Genomic DNA, 6885 nt, shown 5'->3' with positions numbered 1-6885 from the left:
AACTTTGTCTTCTATCTAGAATAAAAGAGATACAAAGACTCAGATCAAAGAATGCAAGGAGAATTAAACTTCCAAAACGCCAGAGCCAATTGAGATTCAGTGATTGACTTTTTTTGATAAATCCTTCCGACCAATAGAGAGATTCCTAGTTGTGGAAAAAGGGGCTACTTTACATGTGTGAACCATTGTCAGAGAATTACATTTTGTCTAATACCCATTTTATTTACTTGATGGACATGAACATTCCTCTCAGAATATAGCTTAGTGATTTTGAAAATGTATTTTTCATCTTCAGATTCTAACTCACTGAAAGTTAGCCAAGCACCCTCTTCATGACTCACGTGTCCAGCAGATCGATTTCCCTTTGTGGTAAGTGTTCTGTGATGCCTCCAATCTTGCCTTTTTCATAGGGGTTCCTTTGTTCCTTTGCAGAGAAATAGATACAGAGAAACTACCCACCATTATCAAAGGGCAATGCAGTGTTTGCTTAGAGATAGTCAGGTTTCAGGAGCAGGAAAGCACGCCACAGATGCTTGCTAGGTTTTTAGTGCATGTTCTCGTGCTGTCCTATGAAGGATTGAATTGCAGACTGACAGGAGGGTTGGCAGGATGGGAACAGGGTGGTGGTGTGGTGTTAGGAATGATAAAAAAATGAGGTATAAAAGGCACTGTCCTTTTTGCCAATGAGTTCAGAATGAAAGGAAATAGCAGAACAGCAGATACTGAGTTTGGAAATTTGCCTTGTGCTGGGCGACAGTCCTTCCAATAGGTCTCACATTCCTGCACATGATCTAAGCAAGAGGCAGTGACAGCTTTGCTCCAAACTATCTTTTCAAGGATTTTTTTATAGCAAACAGTATTGGAAGATAGAGATAGTGTCAGGCAAATTTGTTTTCTGACCATTATAAGAAAGATAATGTCTCCCACTGGGGTACAAGCTGGGCAGGTTTGGGAAGAACCCCCTTTTGAAGATTTCCTGAACTCCGAGTCCCTGACCTGTGACATAAACCCACCATGTGCACAGCATTCTCTGCATCACCCTGTGGGACCCTGGGGCAAGAAGAACACATATGAACATGGAACTCATGCTGCCTGCTGCCTGCTGGTCATGATCCAGGATCAGGTGTCTTCCAGAAGCACCTATGAAGCTGTAGCAGGCTAACTTAATAGCTTGCAAATAGGGTAAAATCTCTGCGTTGATACCCTGTAATTATTTATTTCAGACAGCATTGTGGTTTTTTTTTTTTTTCCCTAATCATAAAAGCAGCAATTTCTTAGAGCAGGAAATTTGGAAAGTACAGAAGACATGGGGAAAAAAAAAAAAAAAAAAAAAACTCAAAATCTCTATACACAGAGAAAACTAATGTTTTATTTTAGTGCAATTTTCAATATCACTCTATATCTCCATATTCATATTAGATGATCATGTTAATAGCATAAACTGCATTGCGCATATTGCTTTTTCCCTTGAATTATATCGTGAGCATTTCTGTCTCATTAAGTTTCTTAAACATGAATTTGAATATCTGCTTAGCATTCTCATTTTCAGTTAAACCATTATTATATAATCATTATCCTATTATTGAACATTTAAGTAATTTATAGTTTTTTACTATAAAAAGTAATTCTGCAATGAACATTCCTTCCAAAATCTTAGTGTGCTTCCCTTATTAATATATATTTTTAAAAAACTTCGACAAGGTAAAATTCCTGCATCTCAGGAATTTTCATTAGTTTCCTTTTTTTCCACGTAGGATTTGCTTCTCTCGTGGTTGAGCTAGAAGTTCTACATAATCAGAATCTACACAGGAGCTAATTTCTGTAGCCCTTAACCTGATTAGACTCTTCCTCTATCTGGGGTAAATGGCCTTTGTGGTTTACTTCTTCCTGATGGGTTGTTCCAGAAGTGTTGCTCTGTTTCAAAGATTGAAGTCATCCTCTACACCTTTTGGTTAGAGAATAGCTTGAGTTGCATCCTATCTTCCTCCGTTTCCTCTGGCTTCTTTAGAAGATGTCACTTCATTCTTCTGAAATAAAAGCAGATGTAAATGGAGTAGATTTATTCCTGTGGCCTATCAAAATCTACTCTTTAATTCCCAGAGTCTTTCTTAACATTTTGAAATAGCTATCATTAATAAGTTGATTATAGCAATTTGGCACATCATGGCTTCAGAATGGATAAGTTGTTTATCATCCTGAATGTCATGATGAATATACTTTGCCAAACATTAAATACGTATTCCATATAATAAAGTACCATTTCCACTAAAATCAATCTACCTGGGGAGTGTTATTTTTCACTCAATGACATCTGCCACATCCTCTAAAGTAACCCCCATTACTCCTCTAGAAAATTTGTCTGCCATTTTGATAACTGACAGTGCACTGTGATAGGATTATGAACCCTAAAAGTATGTTTTGGCTCTAATATGCAGGATCTAATTTTATAGTTCTATCACATTAAAAATGTCAGTCACTTTGCCTCTTCTCAACTCAGTCTGAATGGCTCTTTTGGGGTAGCACACTGTTGCTCTATCAGAAACTTTACAGATAAAACTTAAAAGAGATCTTCTCTAAGAAGTGATGGACAGAAGACCAAACAACTATTTAACTTTGCATATTTGCATACCATGTCTGAAAGTAGTATAAATGAAGTAAATAATTGACTAAAAAAATTTAAAACAAACAAACAGACAAACAAAAATGCTTTTTCCAAACCTGGTGCCAAAAATCAATGAAAAAAATCCAGCCTTCTCAAATATCCATTTTCATCTTTGTTAAGAGGGCTTGTATGCCTTTCAGGATAGCTCAGAAAAGACAACTAGCAAAATCAAACAAGCACACAAGACAAATAAAAAACAAACAAACAAACAAAATAAACAAAAATCTCCTGGATAGATCAGGAATTTCTGGCTTGGATCAAGACATTCACTTCCAAAGGGATCTTTGCTTCTTTATGGATGGAAAATGTAAAGATATCTGGCCATTAGAACATGAACATGGGGAACAAAAATATTTCTTCTTTCTCTCACAACACATACCAAAGATTCTGGCACATATGAGATGTTAAAAATGGGGTTCATGGATAAGTTATTGTTATGAATGAAAAAATGATGACAGTATGATAGCTATGTTTTCTTATGATGATGCAGAATTTGGATGCATACATACACAGAAGTGAATTATAAGGGAAAACCTATTCTTATTTCCATGTGCACAAATTAGTAGCTATTTCCAGCTGAATGAAACTCCTGGAAGGTTAAATGTCAGAATATTATTATATGCATACAGCAGGAATTAAAATGTAACTATTGAATAACAAGTCATTTAAGAGTTATTTGATAGAACAGGAAGCTTGGTGCAGTGTAGAATTTCTCTGTCTTTAATCAACTGGTATCAAACTATAATCCCTTAATCTCTGATTTACTTTATTCTGTGTCATCACTCTTGCTGGAGGACGTAGCCATGTTGGATGGTAGTTCTTGCTGATTCTCCATGCTACACTGTCTTTCCTTTGATTTGAAGTCTGGAGGCATCAGAGGTAAGTGAGAAACGGGCTGCTATTTATGTCAAAACTTCATTTTTGTCATTGTTATATTTTGTACTTTGTCTCTTCATGTCCCAAGTTTTCTTGACAAACTTCTTTCATGGCTTTTCTGCTCTGTTCTTTTAACAGGAACCAGCTCATTTCTACATCTTCTTGGCCATAAGCATGCATGCTTAAAAGCCTAGGGGACACTACATGGGACATGATTTCAAGGGGTGTGAATCTCCCTGGCAATGCAGGATATGACTCCTGGGGAAGAATCTGGACCTGACATCGTGGGATTGAGAACATCTGTTTGACCGACAGTGGGATGGGAAATGAAATGAAATAAAGTTTCAGTGGCTGAGAGATTTCGTATGGAGTCGAGAGGTCACTCTGTGGGCACTCTAATGCACTATATAGATAACTCTTTTTGGGTTTTAAGGTATTGGAATAGCTAGAAGTAAATACCTGAAATTATCAAACTGCAATCCAGTGGCCTTGACTCTTGAAGACAATTGTATAATAATGTAGCTTACAAGGCGTGACAGTGTGATTGTGAAAGCCTTGTGGATCACACTCCCTTTATCCAGTGTATGGATGTATGAATAGAAAAAAGGGGACAAAAACTAAATGAAAAATAGAGTTGGGGAGGGGGGATGGTTTGGGTGTTTTTTTTTACTTTTTTTTAATTCTTATTTTACTTTTTCTGGTATAAGGAAAATGTTCAAAAAATACGTTGGGGTGATAAATGCACAACTGTTTAATGGTACTATGAACAATTGATTGTATACCATGGATGACTGTATATGTGAATATGCCTCAATAAAACTGAATTAAAAAAAAAAAAAAAGCCCAGGGGACATAGCAGAAACTAAAACTTCTGATAGTCCTAGACTGGTAACACATTATGAAGAATATAAGAGTCAGTTCTTGAGATTTTAAAAGAGTGCCTAGGATTATACTAATCCATTATATGTATGAGATTTCCATTTTAGTTGAGTGGAATTTTCTTTGTGTATATGAAATTAACTTAATCAGAATATGATTTTATTTTAAAACCATAAATAATGTAAATTCATAATCATCATTTTGAAATAAAATGAGGGAACTTAATTTATGGAACAACAGTTTGTCAGTGAGTAAAATTTATATTTAAAAAAACAGGTCTCTAAAGCCTCAGTTTTACCATCTGTATAATAGGAATAATGTTGTGATGATTAAGTATTGCTTTAGAAAGGGCTGGATGCTTGAGAGGAAAAAATAGTCCTATGATTAAATATATTAAAGCATATACCATTAATTTAAAATTTCAACTGTCCAAAATATCTTAAAAATTAATATTAAGAATCTAACAAAGGTATCTAAGAGTATCTAGCTTGTTTTCAAATACACTTAGATCATTAGTCAAGTGGTTCTCCGTGTTTATTACATGATTATGGATGCTTCATCAGAGAATAAATGGCTTGCTTCCTTCAGATAGAAACATGTGCTCTCCTTATTTCATGAAAGCAATTGCTTCTGGCTTTGTCATAAATAATCCTGAGTTACCTGCCTCTTGTCATTCTGAAAATATAAGTAATTTTTCCTTCAGCAAAACTACAAACATATAACCCTGATTAAATTGACTTGTAGATGTAAAGTTGAAACTGTTTATTGTACAGAAAGCTTTTAAGAATAGCTGTCTGTGGATAATGGAATCTAATTGAAGACTTGCATTGTCAGCTTTAACACCAGTTGGAAATTTTGATAGACTCATAGGTGCTAGGAAATGGTTATAAATCCTTAACATGTATCTTTACGTTGGGTCAGAGAAAGTGCATGCCTCCTGACATGGCCAAAGGGCATCTACCTGGTAACAAATCAGAATAAGAACTAGAATATTTCATTACAACCAAATTCAAATTGCAATCAAAGTACTTGCAAACAGAATTGAAATTATTTAATGCTTTTCATTTGCTCTACTGAAAAATCCATTCAATTATAGCCATTCACTCTAAATTTGATTCCTAGCTCTGAAGCTTAATATTTATCTGAAGACTGATGAAATACTCAAATTGAAAAGCCTCCATTTCTTTTTTATAAATTGTACAAATGATGTGATGATTAGAAGATATAATGTGTTGTAGACTGACATCAACTGGGAAGTTTTACTCCTTTTACGAATAAGTCATAACTCAAGTGACCCTAGGGTGCAGTTATCTCTTCAGTCAGTTTTCTCCAAGGTAGCTAGGATCTACTCTGTGTTTGGCCACCTAGAATTATGAGAAACCTTCACCAGTTTCATGTTGCTTTTGGGCCCAAGAAAGTATTCTTCTCTCTCCACACCTTGCTGGAGCTATAGGGGAACACTGATGAGACCAAACCAGCCTATTCTGTCTGGATAACCATGCAACCATTCTCAACCCTGGATTTTGCCTCCTTCTTGGTCTTTACCCAAGAGAAGAAGCAAAGTTCTCCTCTATCCCTGGATTTCAAAAATATCATGTCATATCTTTGATGGCAGGTTTAGGATGGAGAGGGGCAAGGGAGGGATGAATGTGGTACAGGGTGCAAGGCCCCTTTTCACCAGCCTTTTAGCATTTATTCCTTCCATACTCCTCCTTTGACTCATCTCCCACCTAAGCTAGGATTGATTAACTGGTTAATATTCTGGGTGGTGTTTTATAAACTATTTTTTCTCTTAATTTTAGTCTCTTCAGGACCTCAAACTCAACAACCTTTTGGAAACATTTCTGTTAAAATAACACTTCCATCAGTCAATGTATGTCATAAGATGTAAAAGATTTTCCACTGGGAGGAAGGACAAGAGCAACAGTAAAGAATGAAGGGGTGTGTCCATGCTTGTTTCAGGCTATTTGTAAAAATCTAGATTATGAACATGAATGCATGTGTGTATATGCATGTGTGTGCATGCGTAAAATGGTGGTTGTTATGAATGAGAGATAAATTTTAATATTTTTAAATATTATTCCACCACATCACATGAATACAAGCATTGGCCAACTCAAAGTTCCCATGTCTTCTCATCTGCTTTGTCCCACAGTCCTCCAAGATCTGGTACAGACAGTGAAAAACTAAGGCTCAAAATTCAAAAATGAGTTTTTGTTTATGAATTTGTCATACATGACACAGCATTAATTCAGCAATCATCTGCTCAGTCGTGAATTGTTCTTATAGTGGCATAACCACCCAAGACCAGAAAGTATTGTTTAACCTAATTGCTGTAGCCTGCTGATTGATCCGATGATTATAAAGTGATTTTTAAAATCATTATTTAATTGCTTTTTAGGGACTGTATTAGGCAGAATTTATTTCTGCTATGATGAATTGCTATAATATGGCATAATATCCTTGAT

The 6885-nt window shown here is 35.6% G+C and overlaps 1 long non-coding RNA gene across 1 annotated transcript; it reads left to right on the top strand.

Annotated features, from left to right (window-relative positions):
- The first annotated feature begins 335 nt into the window (after positions 1-335).
- Positions 336-3780, top strand: LOC119535895. The gene is made up of 3 exons (XR_005217311.1): positions 336-369; positions 3457-3541; positions 3677-3780. It is a non-coding gene; the product is annotated as an uncharacterized LOC119535895 (long non-coding RNA).
- Positions 3781-6885: the final 3105 nt, after the last annotated feature.

Source organism: Choloepus didactylus, chromosome 6, assembly GCF_015220235.1.
Source record: "Choloepus didactylus isolate mChoDid1 chromosome 6, mChoDid1.pri, whole genome shotgun sequence".
Classification (NCBI taxonomy): Eukaryota; Metazoa; Chordata; class Mammalia; order Pilosa; family Megalonychidae; genus Choloepus; species Choloepus didactylus.
This window is presented reverse-complemented; position numbering and strand designations above follow the sequence as displayed.